Source organism: Oryctolagus cuniculus, chromosome 2 (genome assembly GCF_051225735.1).
Source record: "Oryctolagus cuniculus isolate XC-2025 breed Fujian yellow rabbit chromosome 2, ASM5122573v1, whole genome shotgun sequence".
NCBI classification, from domain to species: Eukaryota; Metazoa; Chordata; class Mammalia; order Lagomorpha; family Leporidae; genus Oryctolagus; species Oryctolagus cuniculus.
The window spans coordinates 183,961,688-183,979,227 of NC_142868.1; the positions used below are offsets into that span (position 1 = coordinate 183,961,688).

At 57.1% G+C, this 17,540-nt stretch overlaps 1 protein-coding gene across 9 annotated transcripts in view; it reads right to left on the bottom strand.

Annotated features, from left to right (window-relative positions):
* The window catches only part of KLHL29 (kelch like family member 29), a 283,481-nt gene that overhangs the window by 140,250 nt on the left and 125,691 nt on the right, over nt 1-17,540 (bottom strand). The gene's annotated exons all lie outside the window — the stretch shown is intronic.

The following is a 17,540-nucleotide window of genomic DNA, read 5'->3' on the forward strand; positions in this document are numbered from 1 at the left end:
CGACCACGGCCACTGCCAGGAACAAGAGCTTCTGGATGGAAGACACACCTACTGTTCCCCAGGATCCGGACCTGTGGCCAAAATCCACAAATCCTCCTGCACAGAAGGCACCAGACCCACTGCTGTCCGCCGGGAGCACCAATTATGTGGTTTTTTTCTGGCTTGGATTATTTAAAATATGTTTTCAATTGCAGGGGGCTTGAGTAAGAATGCTGTGCAGACTGAGACCAGGGAGCTGGGGGAGCTGCTGCCGCTGGATCCCGTCTCACCATCCAGCTGGAACAAAGAGACGTGCAGGACTGCTGTCAGGCTGTCGGCCACCAGCCAGGCACCAAGGGCCACCCGTGGCAGAGGTGAGCATGGCCAGGGCTGCCCTCAAGAAGTCAACCGTCCGGCAGGGTTGGACTGACCTCCAAGGAGCCCCAGACCCCAGTACAGGAAGTGGGCTTTGGCTGAGCACAGCGTGAGCCCCAAGTTCTGGGACTGGCCCTTCCCCACGTCGGGTGGCTAATCACCCAGCCTTCCGCCCGTCACTCCTCCACCCCTCCATCCACCCGCGTCTCCCTCCCCCGACAGCTCAGACACGCTGCCAGGCATCCAGAACACTGCTGTCAAAGGAGGGTGGAGAGGCTGTTTCCAAACAGAAGTCTGCCACGGAAGCTGTGTTGACCGTCTGATCTTCATTCCCCTCCACCTGACTGGGGAGTCTTTGCCCTCCATGTGGAGCCCCGCAGACACAGTGTGGGGCTTCTGGCCTCTGGGTGTGCAGGGGACCAGGCCAGGCCAGTCAGCATGCTCTATCCCCCTGCTCGTAATTACAGATCCAGCAACTTCCACCCAAACAGGTGCTAATCCCTAAGCTCTGATACAAGAACTCAGAGAACAAAAAAACTCAGCAGAGCAGGAAGGGTACTGTAGGCTGGGGCCAATCCCATCTATCTTCCCTGGACCTGGGAGGAAGTGCTTTGCAGAGCAGAGAATGAGGCCGGCCACAGAGGGAAGCAGATGAGAGACGCACAAGCGTTCTGATGTCACAGGCACTGCCGGATCTCGCTGTGCTGAAGCTAGCACGGAACCTTTCAGGGCCGAGAGCTAACAGGCTTTCTCTTTTTGCTTAAGTTAGCTTGAGTTGGAGTCTGGGTTACTGAACCCAAAAGAGTTCTGTGTTCTTCTGTACTCCGGAGAAGTAGCACGCTCCGTGCTGCTGGAGGTGAAGTGTGGGACGCAAGGGTGCATTTTGGTGACTCTTTGGGGGAAGGGAGAGGATTCAGAGAAAAGGAGAAGGAAAGAAAGAGCCAAGGGCAGCGTGGACCAACACCATCCAGAAGTTTCTACCAGCAAGGACACGCTCCCTAAGCCGTGCTCTCCCATGGATGTGGTAGCCACGGGCCACGCAGGCTTATCGAGCACTTGAAAATGCATTCTTATAGCCGAAGGGACTGGGTTATAGATTTGACTGCATTTTAGGGGATTTAAACAGCGTATCTGGTCAGGGGCTGCATTGGCCACAACAGGTATGGACAAAGGCTCATGATGAGGGCGCGTGAGCCCTTCCAAAGGGCTAAGGTGGGCACGAGGGAGCTGGACTGCAGAAAATCTCGCGGCACACTCACGCGATGGCCCGCAGAGGACTGACGAGGGTGTGTGCTGTGGCAGAGGAGGTGGTGGGCTGGGAGCACAGGAACAGGAAGTCACAAAGGGCGAGGAAGCCAGGGCCTGCTCTCAGAGCTGGGGGCTGGGGCCACATTCACAGAAGGGGGGGGATGTGGGAGAGGGCGCAGTTTGTAAGGGACTGGAGGGCTCTGTCTGGACACCGGGAATTGAGGCGCAAAGACATGATGATGGAGCGTAACAGGGGTTTGGTGTGGAGACACCAGTCCTTGGAGTTGTGGGCTTCGCGGAGAAGCGGTAGAAGGGTATAGAGTGGTGAAGGTACACACACAGGCCGACACCACGGTGGACACTACCGTGAAGAGGCTGGAAAAAGAGGGAACAAGGAAAAGAAGGGACGGAGCAGGTGGAACAAGGAAGGCTCAGCGTCCTCAGGATCTGCTGGGGTTGGCAGTGAAAGCAATTTTTCTTACCTACAAACACGTTCTTGAGATAACTGAAACGCATTCCTTTCAATGTCCAACCTTAAAAAGACCCAAACATTTTAGCCATTGAAATGGAAATATTCTGGAATACCCTGCATACTTCCTGCTAAGCTGATCAGAATCCGACATCACACAGGCACCACTGACCCCAGCGTGGGAGGACCCAGGGTCCCTGCACTGACTGGCCCCCGGGGCCACGTGCGACTCCCAGTTCTGCTTCTGATGAGCTTTGCTATGGTTTCAAAGAGGTTTGTCCCCTCCGAACTCATGCTCACCCCTGGCTGTGGTTGTGGTGGCGATGGCAGGGCGGGCAGGCCCTGCAGAGGGGCCAGGGCCTTTCTCCGGGCACTGGGTGAGCTACCCCGAGAGCAGGCTGCTGGCCCCTCAGGCTGTGTCTCTTCTGCAGCCTCTGCCTGCCCCTGTGCCTTTCTGCCACACGACGCAGACAAGGTCCTTGCCGGAAGCCGAGAAGACGCTGGCCCTGCGCTCCGAAGGGCTTTCAGCCTCCAGAACCATGAATGAACTTCTTTCCCTTATGAATGACCCAGTCTGGGACATTCTGCTGTAGCAACAGGAAAGGGACCAAGAGACGCTCCCAGCCAAGCTCTCCTTGCCCACTTTTCTCCTGGCCACTGCCAGATCAGCAGTCTGCAGCATTTGCTTCGAATGGAGAATTCAGGGAGCCAATCTTAGAGTCAATTTGCATTTCTTCCAACAAGGATTCTCAAATAAAGCCCAGGGGGCCAGTGATGAAGAAAGGACGCATCTGGGGGGCACACATTTGCCAGCTTCCCAGAGGGGCCTTCTTGTTCCTTTCTCAGTTGAGGCTCTCAGTCTCTAGAAGTTTCCACATCAGTGAAATAGCAGAGACCCTGACACCTTTGCCACTGAAGACCTCATATTCTGAAAGAGATCGATGACACAAACTGCCACATGTCACACATGTCCAGGACAGGCTCTCTGGAGTTACCCCAGCTGCAGCCCAGATGACCAACAGAGTGACCGCTCCATACATGTCCCTCCCCGCAAGCAAGGATCCTGCCTCCGAGAGAGCCACGGAGCCGGGCACTGGGCACCCAGGCCAACAGAGGTGACGGACAGCCTCCTAGGCTTCCTGACATCCTGGCAAAGACAAAACAGGGCAAGAACGGAGCCGAGAGGATATGATAGGGATGCAGCCGCCGACTGTGGCTTGGCACCACGGCCACGTGGCTTCCTTGTAAGTGAAGCTGACGTCATGTATCTTTGCTTTTCAAAGTGGGGTTCAGGATCAGCACTGCTTGGGGTCCAGCCCAAAGGGCTCAACAATCCACCCCTACTCTTACCCTTAGGAGCCTCCTTTTCCCTCCTGGGTAAATCACCAGATTAGGGAAGAGTTTCCCATTGTCGTGAGACTACGGCATGAATCCTGACCAACTCTGGACACACCGCAAAGCCTCCTCCAGCAGCCCAGGATATCACCGAGGCTCCAGTGGGCCTCATTCCAAGCCAGTCTTCCCACCTCTGCTCAGGCGTGGAGGTGCCAGGCTCCTCTCTGCCTGGACCTGCCTCTTCTTCTCCCCCACCCCCCAGCATGGGGCCTTGTGCTCAGTGGCCTGCATCTCAGCAAACAGCCCCTGGGCCATCCTCTCCCAGGTACCCGGGAGAGGCCCCCTGCTTCCTTTAGCCTGCAGTGCTGAGCTCCAGTGTGTGCACTGATAAATTCTGGTGTACTTTATGGTCTGCACGCCCAGTGCTGAGGCAGCTGACACACACTGGGCACGAGTGCTCAGGTAGGAAGCCTCCTCCTGATCTGCTGGAGGTGCCTGTGTGTGTGACAGTGCGTGGAGGCTGTGTTTCTGTACACCTTGGCTACTCATAGCTCAGACTCAATGGAGAAGTTACCGGCTCTTCCTGAAGGGGTTTAGATGCCTTTCCTTTCACTCTACCATGATGAGGAGGGCTGGGGAGGGGGCAGGCAGCCCTGTCTCCCTGAGGCCACAGAGAGTCCAGGGAGCAGCAAGGGACAGGGAGGCTACAGCGCTGCCCATGGGGAGGAAGGGGGAGGTAGCCCCTGCTGATGGAGCCTGAAGGGCACCCACGGAGCTGAGAGGGAACTCAGAGCAAACACAAAGCAGGGACTGGAGCCAGACAGCAGGATGTGATGTGCAGAGGTAGGCTGCAGTGGGCCAAGGGCAGTGTCTGCACCTCGTGTGCCCATGGAGAGCAGGGACGCGCGGATAAGAGATGCGGGCAGGTGTACAGTAGCCACCCTCCCCGCTGTGTGTGTGTGCGTGCATGTGTGCATGTATGTGCATGCTTTGTTCTTTGCTGTTGCCTTAGGTAGGAGCGGACACAGCAGGTTGGCCTTGCGCGGCCCCGTCTTCCTCTGCGGCGTGTGGAGTGCTTTCCCGCACGTCAGCCTCATGGCTCCTCTCCACCGCGGGCTCAGGCGTTTCCAGCAGACTCTGTCCTGTCCTCCTAACAGCCCCACGCCAGTCCAGGGCTCGGAACTCCACTCTTATTTTGCAAACAGAAAGGTCACAGCATTGAAGCCCCCAAGCCCCGCCTGCTCTGAGTGCGCCAGGCAGTCACGGGTGAATGTACGTCAATCCAGAGAACAAATCAAACGCGTTTGGTCCCAGAGGCCAAGGTGGGAGAGCTGGCCTCCTTTCAACCCTGCACAATGTGCCTGTTGGGGGGCCCCGGCGTGGCCTCGTCTGCGTCAGCACCGGGCTCCCTGCTGTGACAAGTGCCCGGGTGTCACTCTGCATTATGGCCAGGAGCCAACCCGCCCCGACAGCCGGGCCTCCTTACGCACAGTGCGCTCCAGTTCCTGCAGCGTGCAGCCCCCTGGGTCTCGAGGAAGGGGTCACCCCAATTATGATGCTGGGAGCTGCCGGAGTGATAGAGTTCACTCCCAGGCTGTCAGGGGGAGGCCGGCCGTAGCCTGGGAGAGCGGATGTCACAAGCCAAGTTAGCCAGCGCTGTGGCCGTGTGCGCACCCACCAAGCCTCTACAAGGGCACCCTGGCCGTTCTCGCGGGATACTGGCCGCTAAGATGCTCAGAAAGGGGCTGCAGTCAGGGAGGGCCTCTGCCCTCTACACCTTTGCTTTCAGTACAAGAAGTCAAACCGTCAGGCGAGCAGTGCCTCTGACTGATAGGACATCAACGGGCCAGGGGCCAGGAGGCCAGCCCAGGCCTTGGCTTTTACTGTGATGGAACATGTAACGTAAGATTTACCGTCTGAGCCGTTTTTTATGTACCCACGCAGCACACTCACACTGTGAGGCGATCACCTGTCTCCATAGCACGTTCATCTTCCCCGGCTGAGACGGCACTTCCGGCAACACTGTCCCCTCCCCCAGAACCCGGCACCCCCATTTGATACTCTGAGGACCTCGTGTAAGTGGGATTGCATACTGTGAGGGATACTATGAAAAGTTCATGCGAATGACATTAAAAGTATTTTGGTGCAAATGTTTTTGGAATCCATGCATAGGGGGAGTTTTAAAAAAATTCCTGGAAGGGAGGCATTGTGGCATAGTGAATAAAAGCCACCCCTATGATGCCGGCATTCCATATGGGCACTGGTTTGTGTCCCGGCTGCTCCACTTCTGATCCAGCTTTCTGCTAATGGCCTAGGAAAGCAGCAGAAGATGGGCCAAGTGCTTGCACCCCTTGCCCACATGGGAGACCCGAAAGAACTCCTGGCTCCTGGCTTTGGCCTGATCCAGCGCTGGCTGTTGAGGCCATTTGGGGAGTGAACTAGCAGATGGAAGATCTCTATCTCTCTCTTTCTGTCTCGGTAACTTTGACTTTCAAAATAAGTAAATAAATAAATCTTTAAAGAAAGTTTCTGGAAGATGTATATTAGGAAAAAACTATGCCTGGATTCCCAAATTTTTTCATAACCCAAGTAAACTTATTTGTTAATTCCATTTTCCCACCAACATTTTGAAGACCCTTGTATTTGTGCCTTGGTGTCTGTTTTGTTTTGCATGACATGAAGTCTCCAAGGTTCATCTGTTCTCTAGTTGGTATCCATGAATATAGCATCTCCTTTCTTTGTGAGGCTGGATAATATTCCACAGTGCTCGCATACCAACTGTCGCTTGTCCACTCATCTGTTGGTGGACACTTGGGTTGCTTGCCCCTCTTGGCTCTCTGTAAGTACTGCCATGTGAACACAGGTGCACAAACACCTGTGAAAGGGGCCTTGGGTTCTACATTAATTTTACCCTCCCCCACCCCACCCTGGTGAGAGGTGCGCCCGTGTGTAGAGTTGTAAGACTTGGCTCTCATGTCAGAGCCAGACAGGGTAAGTCTGTGGGGAGTGGACGGGGAAGCCCAGAGCACGACTTAGCAGACGTCCATTCCACAAACACAGTGGCTGCTCTGTGCTCTGCCTCCCAGAGCTCCCCTCTGACCAGCTGGTTTTAGCCACACTTTCCAGTGCCCATGGACACATCGGAGGCCAGACGGTGAGAGGGCCAGGACCACCCCCTGTGCCTGGCCCGCCTGGGTGGCGACTCCCATAGAGGCATACTTTCCATAAAGTCCCTTTTCAGAGCCTACGCTTGGCAGGTTTTGACAAGGGTCTGCCACTGCCTCACCGCCACCCCATCAAGACCCAGAGCGCGTCCTTCAGCCTGAGGTCCCCGTGTGCCACACGGCCCATGAACGGCCTCTCTCAGACCCAGCCAGTTCTGCAGCAGTGTCGGCAGGATCAGGGGACTGAAAAGCCCTGGTGTGGCTCCAGGCTGTGGTGTTCAGGGTGCCGGCAGCTCTCAGTCACCAGGCAGTCCACACTTCGGAACCTGTTCGTTCACTCTACAGGCCTGTCCTGAGCACCCTTCCTGCGCTGGGCATGGGGCTGGGTGCTGCCATGGCAGCAAAGAGGTAAGGAGTGGCCCTGGATATAAGCTCAGCGCAGCCGAGGCGACACTGGGCAGAAGAGAGGGAAGAGCGACACTTGTGCTGGAATGCAAGTTAGCGTCTTGTAACACTGGGAAGAAACAAGGCTGCCTAAGGCCATCAGGGAGGGCTTCCTGGAGGCGGGGGCATTGAAACCAGCCCATTAGAGGATGCACAGGATTTCAACAGAAGGCAAGAGAGAGAAGAGAATGCCAAGCTGGGAGGCCACTGTGTGTTGACAGAAGCATTTAATCAAACAGCTGCTCCTTGAATGTCCATGAAGGAACAGGCATCAGGCTGGGTGTTACAGACACGTGACCTTATCTGATAAAGTTATGATGGTGATGGGCACCATACAAGGTCTGTCCTGTTAGGTGCACTGTGGCTAAGTGACTCCCCAGCATCACACTGGGATCCAACCCAAGGTGTGGGTGGTCCCGAAACCCATGCGGTTCCACTGCTTGCTGTGTGTTGGGAAGAAACCTACACACGCAGAAACCCCCAGTGTGCGCAGCCGGGAGTGCAGAGGACTCGGGCTGCCTGCACGGCCATGTGAAAGCCAGGACTCCCCGGGCCCAGAATTCAAGCGGCCGGAGCAGTGTCACTTGCCCAGCAAGGCTGTGTCGATTCTGCAGTGTGGACACATACAGGTTCTCCTAGTTTTTAACTCTCATATATTTAGAATACAAAGAGTTCAATAGTAAAATTACGTTTTTTTCCCCTAAAAACATTCTTCTTCTTCTTCTTCTTCTTCTTCTTCTTCTTTTTTTTTTTTTTTTTTTGATAGGCAGAGTTAGACAGTGAGAGACAGAGAGAAAGGTCTTCCTTTTTCTGTTGGTTTACCCCCCAAGTGGCCACTATGGCCGGTGCATTGCAGCCGGCGCGCTGTGTCAATCCAAAGCCAGGAGCCAGGTGCTTCTCCTGGTCTCCCATGCGGGTGCAGAGCCCAAGCACTTGGGCCATCCTCCACTGCCTTCCTGGACCACAGCAGAGAGCTGGACTGGAAGAGGAGCAACTGGGACAGAATCCGGCGCCCCGACCGGGACTAGAACCTGGGGTGCCGGCGCTGCAGGTGGAGGATTAGCCTAGTGAGCCATGGCGCTGGCAAAAACATTCTTTATACAAAATAGCCCAAGCTAGGTTCACAAAGGTGGTAAGCATGGTAATTAGCATTCTGAGTATCCATAGTGAATGCGCAAACCCAAGGAAATTCTGCTCTCTCATCACCGTGAGTGTCCCTAACTCTTACTGAGTCCTGTGAGAGAGGAGGCTAGCATCTCCACTCCCTCCCCCCACTCAGCGCCCACAGCCACCACCCCGCCCCCCCCAAGGCGCTTTGGTGGGGGTGGGGCTCTCAGGTCTCCCTGGCTTCTCAGCTAGCCTGTGGCAAGGCTCCCGAGGGGCTGTTCAGGAGCTGCAGCCATGACCCAGAGCTCCCTGGATTGCATCAGCCGCTTTGCTCCTGGGGGAGACCTGCACTCCCTTCAATGCCAAGGCCACGGGTCCTGCGGGGCCAGGAGCTCTGGGTCTCCTTGGCGCCCCAGGCCGGAGCATCCCAGCCTCTTCCCCAGAATGCCAGCCCTGGAGGATCCCCGTGCATGAGCCTCATCTCCCTGCTGTCCTGAACAGACAGACAGACAGACAGACATCCCTGGGTCTGCCAGTCCTCACTGAACCCACAGCTCCAGGAGTGGCCAGCTTCCTCGTGCACACGCCCACACATGCCCCTGGGATACCTGCTCCTCCTCTGCTGTCTCCAAACCACCTTAGGTGCTGGGGCAGGACAGAGCTCCCTCGCACTCAGGAGCCACTGTTGGCAGTAAACCTTTCCAGCTACCCAGTCACTCAGAGCTTCAGCCCCCTGGCTCCGTGGCTCTGAGCTGCGTAGGCAGGGAGGGCGCCCGCCTCTCCACCCCCACGCCTCCTGCACCAGCTGTGCTCCTCCTCTGGCCACCTGCACGCACAGCTGCAAGGCAGCCTCCCTGTTCAACACAAGTTCCTGTCTCTGCACTGGGTGGTCTGGAGCCAGGCCGATCTCTTCCCCCGAACCTCCTGACTTACAGAGGTCTGCGGAAAACAACCTCCCTGTCCTGACCCTTCTCACCCGGCCGGTGAGGTGGGTGACCCTGGGACACGTCCTCTCCCCCTGCCCCCCTGGGGAGAGGGACAGGGATGACCCACAGGCTTCTGGCATCAGTGAGCTCTCCAGACTCCAGCCTCACATTGAGACAATCTTAGAGTCCGGGCACTCCCATGGAGGAAGTGTGTTTCAGCCTTGGGAGAAAGCGGAACAGAGATTTTACCACTGAAGGGAGACAGAGTCGCCCACCTTGGTCAGGTGCACCCAGCAAGGCCCACATGCAGGGGCCCATGGGTGCAGAGGGCGCGAGGCGGCCCCGGCTCTCACTGCCCGCATCCTGCAGCAAGCCAGGCACTCTGCAAACCCGAGGGGTTTCCTCCCTGCCAGGGAGCCGTTGTGTGCTCCAGGAGGAGGCCATTACAGGGAGTTAATAGAGTTTTAAATTTGTTTTTAAATTTTATAATGCAATTCATCAAACTCAGCATCTGCGCACAGCAATCACGCTCAGAGCACGCAGCACGCGTCAAGCCAGCCTTCACTCGCCCCACCAGGGCCCTCGCCAAACAGGAAAGTTAACTCTTTCCCGTAACAGCCAGGCATGGCCCCAAGGGGAGCAGGTGCTTGGTCCACCCACGGGGCTACTCTGGAAGGGACCCATCAGGAGGCCTGGCGACTGACTGGAGATGCTCGTGCCACCTCCCAGGGCCATGGGCCACAGAGGCTGCCACGAGGCCCTGGCTTCCTTGCCGAGGTCTCTTACTGAGGTGGCCACCTGGGAGTCCCTGAGACTTGGTTTCTGCAGGTCCCAGGTCCCAGTGTGCAAGAGAAAGCACCCAGGGCAGAGACGGGACAGGAGGCGGGCATAGCCTGCCACTCAGGGACGCCAGGGCACGTGGTCTGCTTCTCTCGTCCGGGAGGATCTCTTTGAGCACCTGTTCCGCTAGACTTGGGATTGTTACTGTACCGTGGGCTCAGCTGCTGCTGAATTGCAGTGAAGTGAGATCTACGGACGGGCCAGGGTTTTGTGAAGGGTGCCTCAGATCTTCTGTCACCAGCCGCAGTCAATCCTGCCTTTTGTTCAGCTTTTGCAAGTGACTTCCGTTCGAGGGAAAGGTCCAGAATAGATACTGCGGGAAGTGAAGTACTGCTGGTCCTGGAGCCCACAGCCAGGACCGGATCTCTCCTAGTGGCTCTGATGGCAGGAGCCAGAGAAGGGTCCCCTTGCTCAGCTCGGTCTGGTAGCAAGCCGGGGGGTGGGTGGGTGGGTGGGTGGGACAACTGTCAGGGCACAGTCCCAGATCTTCTCCCTGCTGGGAGAGGGCGACACTGACCCCAGCATGAGTTTGGCACTTGCTGGCTTTTGAAATGTCGCAGGGAACAAGCACCTTGTTAATGGAACCCATGGCGGGCAGCACCCTGGGCTCACAGGGCAGTGGCATGCAATGGCTACTGACTAGTGGCTTTGTCCTTGCTGGTGACAGGAGGAGAGGGGCTTCCCAGCCTGGCCTCTGCTGAGCCCCAAGCCACTCCCAGCCTCTGCTCCACCACACTGAGCACTCCTGCGTCCACCTGCGCTTTGCACGTCCTGAAGCCAAAGCCGGCAAGCGGAGGTCCAGCTGTAGTCGGCAGCCACTGCCCAGTTACCCACTGGTGCCACTCTCAGCTCAGCCAGAGTCTGTGGCCTTCCAGACGGAGCTCAGTGCTCTCACCCCACACGGCCCCTGATTCCTGCTTCTGCTCTCCTGCAGACGTGGAAAAGCTGAGGAGGGGTGGCAGAAACACTGTGGCCCTTGCTTTCCCGGGTAGATTTAGAACCAGATGTGAAGAGAGGGTCCCGGTGGGGTAGTGGGAGCCGGGGCAGAGCTGGGTGGTGGGAGCCGGGGCAGAGCTGGGTGGTGGGAAGCGGGGCAGAGCTGGGTGGTGGGAGGCGGGGCAGAGCTGGGTGGTGGGAGCCGGGGCAGAGCTGGGTGGTGGGAGGCGGGGCAGAGCTGGGTGGTGGGAGCCGGGGCAGAGCTCCCAAGGTGGGCTGGGATGGAGGGGAGAGCACCTCCAAAGAAGGGGAGTCTTTTTGCATTCCAGGGCTTGCCGGCTTCCAACTTGCTTCTTGCAGCATTGAAAAATATTCCGCCCGATGGAAGAACTATTTTCCAAAACAAAATGCTCGTGTTGGTGAGGAGGCGCGGGCTGTGCAGTGTGCACAATTCACTTTGGTTAAGTACCATATGGCCGCTGGTGGGAAAATGCTAACATGTTTCAACAGTACAGCTGGGGAAGGGCGCCTTTATTCACCGTGCAGATGGCTCTAATTGACATCTCTCCTAAAACAGGTCTCCAGCATTTCTGCAGGATCATTAGAGTAATTAGTTATTAAATACCATCGCCACTTTTAGAGAGGGGTCTGATCCTTGGCCCCGTTCCACTGTGATGGAACTGACGGGTCAGTTGGGAGGGCGGGCGGGTGGAGGGAAGGGCGAGCTGGCTCCTCCTCTTCCATAGAGGACCTGGACTTTGCTAATTCCAGAAGAGTCCCCTGGGCAGGGCCTGGGCGACCCCATGAGCTCTGTACCAGGGTTCTAGAGCCCGTCTGGCCTCTTCTTCAGCTGGGTGACCACCAAGGCTCTCCTCGGCTGGCCTCAGTTTGTTCATCCCTAGACTGGGGGTGACAGCAACTGCTCTCACGCCGTGCGGGCCTGAGTTTATGCAGTGATGCACGCATGGAAGGAGCTGGAGGGTGACAGGGCTGCCACTGACCAGGTCTTGCTGGTTCCGTTGGAGGCCCAGCTTGACTCAGACTCACCACCTTGGTGGGGACAAGCCACGGGCTCGCAGTTGGTCTTGCCTGAGCCACGGGTCCTGAGCTGACAAGTGAGCCTCCCTGGCTCTCAGGAGGCCACTTGAGTGACAGGCTAGAGGTTCAGCAGACCCTTAGCCCAGTTTCTTTGAGTCTTAGAGCCAGGCCTGCAGGTGGAGGCTGACCCAGCTGGGGATGGTGTGCTTCATGCCCCAGACTGGGCCTTGAAGGGGATCAGGTGTGGCAGGAAGCAGTCCCGCTGGCTCCCTCAGTCCCAGGGATGCCCATCGCCGCCTCTCCTGGCCTGTATCCGGCCTGGTGGTGGTAGTGGTGGTGGTGGTAGGAGTAGTGATGGGATAAGGGGAAGGACAAGGGAAATGGGAAGGCTGTGGCCACGCCTGCTCTCATGGAGTTGACCAAAGGGCCCAGCCAAGCCATGTGCATGGTGGTGAAGTATCCACGGGAGGGGAGCTAGAAGAAGGAGCTCTCCAGCCAGCGTCCCTCCTTGGGTCCCAAGTCTGCTTAGGGGGTGGCCTGGTGCTATGGTTCCAATGTGACTCCCAGAGTTCACGTGTTGGAAACTTCATCCCCCAGGTAACCGTGCGAGTGAGAGACCTGCAGGCAGAGCCCTGGTGGATGGACTGATGTCACTAATGTGGGAGTGGGCTCCTGATGGAGGGACGGGTCCAGCTCTGCCCTCTCACACTCTGCCCTTGTGCCCTCTGTCACGGATGGCACAGCATGAAGGCCCTCACCACATGCTGGCTCCTTGGTGTGGGACTCCCCACATGCTATTCTGTTAGAGCAGCACCAAACAGACAGGTACCTGGTGTTAATCCCAAAGAGAGGGTCCTAGAGCCAGGGGGCGGCTGAGGGTGGGCAGGGGACCACGGGGTCACACCCACAACAGAAGTTCTCAGAAGTTCCCCTATCTGCTACCCCAGCCAACTTGCAGACGTGGCTTTCCCTGATAGCCTTGCTTCCCAAACATGTGCACACGGCACACACACATATGCATGTACACATGCCCATGCCCATGCCCGCGTGCGTGCGTGCACGCGCACACACACACACACACACACACACACACGCCCGGTACTACCAGGGCAGCTGCAGAGATAGCCCTGAGAATCATGCTGCCTTGGCAGGAAAGGTGGTCTGGGGTGTGTACTCCCAGGATTTCTCCCCAAAGTAAATACACGTATGCAAAGGGTAATATGGATTTAGGAAATTGCCTTCACTTGGAGCTCATTCCCCATTGATTGAAGGTTAATAGTGTGACATTATTAGTTTAATTTCACAGTCTAATCAGTTTCCTGCTTTATTGATCCAAGGAATTGGAGCAACTGTAATTTTGTGAGGCCAAAAAGAAAAAGTCTCAGTGAAGGGAAAAAAGGCTAATGGCTCTGCGGGTTCAGGGGCCAGGCAAGGGAGCACCTGGCCTGGACATCCACACAGCCCACGGCCATGGGCCACGTCAGCCATGGACACCCCTTCTTCCTCCCACTGATGAACTGTGTGAGGGCACAGCACGTGCAGACCCCACGGGAACTAGCTCACGATTAGCACTGGAAATGGAGACACGGCACACACGGTCCCTTGCCCCACCCCAAGAGCCTGTACCGGTCACTTTTCGTGACTCCAGCAGAACTCCTGAGAGAAGCTGACTTCATAAAGGGAGAGGGTTGATGCAGCTCATAGCTCTGAAGGTTCAAGTCCAAGATCAGGCAGCCCCACGGGCTTGGCGTCTGCTGGGGGTGGCAGAGGAAGAAGCATAGGCAAGCCAGGAAGTGGGGAGACAGGCTGGGCCCACACCTGTATGACCCACCTGCTGGAGAGAACCAGCTCCCCAGGGCTCGCCCCAGTGGCCCAGGGACCGCCTGCCAGGCCCAGTTCTCATCACCACAGCGCCGCAGTCAAGTTTCCATCCCCTTCAGACCATGAGCTCCGGGGTTTGAGCATCTGCGTGCATTTGGGAGCAAAATCCCTTCCAAACACAGCCCCCCACCCCAACACCACAGAGGCCCAAACCCACCGCGCACGCCACTCTGAGCCCCCACAGTGGCCTGGGCCCTCATTGCTAAACACCCTCTGTCAGCAGGACCCCATCTGTGGGATGGAATTTTTGTGTGTGTGTGTGTCACTTTTTCAAATCAGAATAGAAACAATTTTTAGCCTATAATTATCATTTCTTTTCTCAACAGACAAATGTTTCCTTTTAAATTGTAGGGCGGAAAAAAAAGCAAAGAACAACATTTTAAACCAAAAAGAAAGACTAAAATTAATTTCCTCTTGACAGAAAAATAAAATACAACAGCTCTAAGAAGCCAGGTCCCTCCCTTCCCCCAAGAGTGACACATACGACAGTCGGGCATCCCCATGGCCCCGCCCATTTGTAAGAAATGAGCCGTGGTGCGATGGTGTAGGATCTGGAAGTGGCCACAGGACCTCGATGTCGCTTGGGGACCAACAGCCTTGCAGCCCTCAGTGCCAGTGGCCAGCTCAGGACTCAGGGCCCCCCGGGGAGCCGGTTCAAGGCCAGGCTCTGCCAGTCGCTCCCCTGGAGCCTTGGGATGTAAGCTGAGCACCGAGGCCCTCAGTTTTCTCATCTCTATGAGGGGAGCACTGCTTAGGGCTTGTGAGGAGTCTTTGCTGAGTAAGTGCTTGGTGACTCACAACCTTCCACGAATCCTGCTGCTCTCTACACACAGTCAGGGCCAAGGAGACTCAGCAGTAAGGGACTCTAGCTTGCACGCCGAGGCCCTGATCAGCCTGTCTCTGCACAGGCAGGCTGCTCTGTGGGAGGCTACACATAGGCCTGCATTTCCTGGATGGAACCACACAGGTGCCTGGTAGGCTGCCCGGGGGCTTCTGTACCGGGTGAGGCCACAGGTGCCTGCCCTCGGCACATGGCACTTGAAGCACTAAGGGCTACCCCACCAGGAGGTGAGGCCGGTCAGCTGCCAAAGCCAAGGGCAGGCTGCATGTGTTTCCTCTGCATGAGGACTGTGGGAGACCTTCCCAACCCGGCTGCAGGGTTTGGTTTCAGGATGGGCCAGCAAACGGCTGAGGCCCCCGTCTGCACTCGGCCTCCGCCACAGGTCCACAGCAGACCATGCTGAGCCTGCTCAGTGTGGTTCTGGCTCCTCTGACCATATCCCCCCTCCGGGACTCCGCACTGCCCAGAGCTGTGCTGGTGAATGGTTAACATCAGGCTCTGGGGGTGGACTGCACACAAGCAAACAAGCAGAGACCCCGGGGACCCCAGTTCCACGTGCTCGCCAGCTCCGCTGTACATGAGCTCCCGCCGTGGCCATTTCAAGGGTAGCCTTAATACCACTGTCCACAGAGCTGGGAGAGAGGCAAGAATGGACTCTCAGCGGCCGACCAGGCCGCCCCAGCCCACCACACACGGGAGACTTGGGGTGTGGGCAGCAAGTCACAGAGATGGTGCCCCAAGCTGCCACTGCACTGTGATCCCAGGACATCTCATGGGCAGGGAGCAAAGCAGCCACCTGGTCACCCACCCTGTCTCACAGCCCTTGACCTTGGCATTCGAGGCTTTCGCCCAGCAGGCACCACCTTGTGCCCCCCAGGCTCTTCTCCCTGGTCCTGCAGAGGCCTCTGCTTCAATCTCCTCCAGGTTCCTGGTCAACCTCCAGCTGCCCCACTTCCAGGCTAAGCGTGCAGCTTTGGGAACCCTTCTGCCCACGATACCATCCCTCCCGCTGTCCCTGACCACCTGTCCCCTGCCTGTCCTTCAAGGCCAGCTCCCGCACCACCCCCTCCATGGAGCTGCCTCTGCATGCCCTGTTCACATCTGTGGGTAATGGATTCTGTCCAGCTGCAGGCTCCCTGGGGGAGCCCAGGCCCTGGGTACTTCTGCTCAGTAATTCAGCACTCCCGATTTTAGATTTTGCCCGACTTGCTTATACCTCCTGGCATCTGAAGGAAGCAGAGGAGGGCAAGGATTAGTGCCCAACATCTGTGCTCCCAAAGACTAAGCAGGCGCAGGCCCCAGGATCTCAGAGACATCACTTGCCATGGCCAGGCAAGGCCAAGGAGAACGGCTGGGCTCCATTGACAGGGAGCTTTGCACCAGCTCCAGGCCACAGTCAGACTCCTGGGCAGGACAGGCAGGCCCAGGACTGAGACACAGGAACCCAGACAGGTGGGAGAAGGCAGCACCTGATAGCTTTCTAAAAATAGTTGGGGGACCCTGCTCTGCAGCCCGCCACCCTGCATAAGGGCATGGGTTGGGCCAGGAAGTGCTGCCTGGTGCTGTCTCTCGTGCTTCTCAGAGCCAAAGCTGAGCCTCAGCTGGACATGCAAGCCACAGACTGGGGTCCGGGCCTGCCCTGCACCGCCTGCCCCCTTAGCTGGGGCCGGAAGGAACTGTGCCTTGGCTGCTGGTCCTGTAGGAGAGGAAGGGAGACGGGGCAGGAGCAGATGCCAGGAGGCTCCGGGCACTGTTTCTTCTTGGCCCAGGGACCCAGGCACACAGACATTCCCCTCAGACCAAGGCTCTGACGGCATCAAACTGAAATGCCATGGTCTGATGCCACGTGGTGTGGCAGAAAGCAAGGGCGAAAGGCATTCTCCTGGCCCACGCCCAGAGGTCTCTGCTGCACTCCTGGCCCCACAGGCTTGAGGACAAGCCGTGGGTGACAGAGCAGAGAACAGAGGGCAACTTCTCCTATTCTGGGCATAGGTCTGGCCTGAGCCCACATCTCCTCTGCTGCTTGCCTCCCTCCTCTGTGTCTAGGCGGGAATACTTAGCTCCCAGCACCTCGAAGTCAAGTGCATGGTCCCTCTCCCAAGCACCAGCGCTGAGGCTGCACTTGGGGGTGCTCGGCTGGCTCAGGGAAATCTTTCAAAAATGAATCACACTCATTAAAAGCCACCGTATACATTCTGACAACCAGAATGCCAGCAAATTCTGGAGTTCCCTAAGTCATCCAGCTGAGAACCAAAGTCTGAAACAGTTTGGATTTAAAAAAAAAAAACAAAAAACAAAAAAACCCAGGGAGTAAAATTGCTTTCAAAGAAGAGACCTCGCCGATCTAAATGGCCTCCTCCCTTCCCGCTTGGAAAATGCCTTCCAGTTCTTTGCTGGGAAGCAAGGAAACTGGGAGATTCTTGTTTTCTTGCGACATTTTCGAACCAATTGCACTCCTCTCTCTGCAAAGTCCTTCGGAAACTCTGCCTCTTAAACCCGGTTTTCTCAGCAGAGCCTTGGAAGGGACACATGGCACTGCTTGTCCTGAGAGCTGGCAAGGCCAGCAAAGACACAGCACAGACACAACCAGAGAGGTAGCCTGCACCCGCACCCGCCCCAGCCCCTCTCTGAGTTGAGGGCCACAAACATGGGCACGCAAGCTCTTCCTCCCTGGGCTTGGGTTGAGGTCCTGTGGCTGAAATGTGACACGGGGCCCCTGGCCTGCCAGCATTGTGCGCAGCCACCCTGGCACCAGTGCACGCGCGGGTCACCCACCCATGGGCTGCGAACATCCATCACCGTGACTCTCAGCTGCCGCTGCCTGCTTCTCCCCTCGGCCTTGGCACCAGTCCGGAACGGGGCGGGGGGGGGGGGCACAGCAGCTCCTAGCCCTGTCCCTGTGTGTTTCCTGCTCTGCCGCTAAGAGTGGCAGATGAGGAAGCAGGCAGCTGGGCTCA